Source organism: Octodon degus, unplaced genomic scaffold (genome assembly GCF_000260255.1).
Source record: "Octodon degus isolate 3935 unplaced genomic scaffold, OctDeg1.0 scaffold00382, whole genome shotgun sequence".
Lineage (NCBI taxonomy): Eukaryota > Metazoa > Chordata > Mammalia > Rodentia > Octodontidae > Octodon > Octodon degus.
Genome location: NW_004524958.1, coordinates 657,445 through 659,332, shown reverse-complemented (window position 1 = coordinate 659,332; position 1,888 = coordinate 657,445).

Sequence of the window (1,888 nt, the reverse complement as noted above, 5' to 3'; positions counted from 1 at the left end):
GAGAGAGAGAGAGAGAGAGAGAGAGAGAGAGAGAGAGAGAGAGAGAGATTGAGAGAGATTGAGAGATTGATTGATTGATTTTGAGACAGGGTCTTGCTGTGCAAACAGCTCAGGCTGGCCTGGAGCTCACTTTGTAGCCCAGGCTGGCCTTGAACTCGCAAGGAACCTCCTGCCTCAGCCTCCTGAGTGCTGGGAAGACAGGCATGCACCACCATGCTGGTCTTACTTTTTTCATTAATGGAATAAAACACCCAACGCCTAGAGTTAAAGGAAGGAAGTTTTACTTAGCCCACAGTGCACAGAGGGTTCCCTCCATAGTCAGCTGGCTCCAAGGCAGGGTGGATGGCAGAGGGCATGACGGAGGAGAGACAGCTTCTTGGCAGGCAGAGGCAGCAAAACAGCGAAGTTGGACACTCAGCGACCCTGGCTCTGCCCCTTGTGTCCAGTCCAGGCTGTCCCTCCTTGAGGTGAGTCTCTCTCACACCCAGCACAGGAAGCCTAGGGTTACATACCCTAGACCTAGCACCTCTGAAAGCCCCCAACCTGTGACCACATGAGGCTTTGTGGTGACATCTGTCCTTCTGTTCTCATTTTTTTTCTTTTTTCCTTTCGCTTTCTCTCTCCCCCCCCATCCCCCCCGTATCCCGAGGGATGTCTACGTTCAAGCCATAGCAGGGGCTGGTCATTCTCCGGCTTGGGGCAGGGGCTGAGGCCCCGAGCACTGTGGGATGCCTGCCCATGGCCAAATGACCCCCTGGGGACAGAGTTCACAGCTGAGAATATGCTGGATTCTGCACAGGAAAGGAGTCATTTGGGGAGGGGCCACATTGGGAGAGAATCCCACCATCCACAGGAAGTGAACTATCTCTTGGGTCTTTGGTTTGAGACTGGGTCTTGCTGCGTGGTCCAGGGTGGCTCTGAACTTGCTGTGCAGTCCAGGCTGTCCCCAGTGTCCGCCTCCCAAGTGCTTGGATACCAGGCATGCACTTCCACACCCCCCCTACACCCCCCCCTACACCCCCCCATGGAGCCGAGCTGGTGATGGCCACGCCCCCACCAGCCTTTCAGAGGCAGGAGCTACAGGACATCACTGAAGGGCTTGGAGGTTGGGGTGAAGGGTCAGGTTACTCAGCCACCCGGGAGGACAGGGCTGGGGAGCTATTGTGGAGCTGGTAAAGCATCGGGCTGGTGTCTCTTGACCCTCAGATGACACCAGCAGTGATGTGACCAGCGACGAGGATGATGTGAACCCACACGGAGGAGAAACACCACCGCCTCAGTCAGCCTGCGCCCTAGGTGGTGAGTAACCTGTCAGCCCCACATGGCACTTGCCCTGAGGGGAGGGCGCTTCCGGTCGCCCAGAGGGTGAGGCCTCTTGGGCGATGGTGCCCCAGCCCGGTCAGCTCAGATCTGAGAGGAGAGCAACGGAGAGACATTTAGAGAGTGAAGTACAGGGCTTCTGAAGCCCTGACATGTGCATGACTGTAAGAGTCTGCTTCAGGATGTGCCTGCCGCGGCCCTTCAGGGACCTTGACCAGGGTGTGTTGTTTTAGGAGGGCCCGGTTTTGTTCCCGTGGGTCCTGTTTGGTTGCGGCAGAGCGATGTGCATCTTCACATCAGCTGGCCTGACCCAGACAGGGCAGTGTAGGCCACTTCCTGAGTTTGGTCCTCCAGGGAGCTGCCTTTGCATCCAGCTTTGGGATTTGTTTTTTTGAAACAAGCGCCCTTGGGCATGCTGCAGGGGGCGGAGTCCCCACTGAGGAGAAGCCCCCCCAAGAGGAGGCAGGAATACTTCCTTCACTCCCCCAGTGTCAGACCTGCCTAGGTGACCGTGACCAGGAACAGGGTCAGAGCCAGGACTGGGTCCAGAGAGATGTGGAGCCTCTAG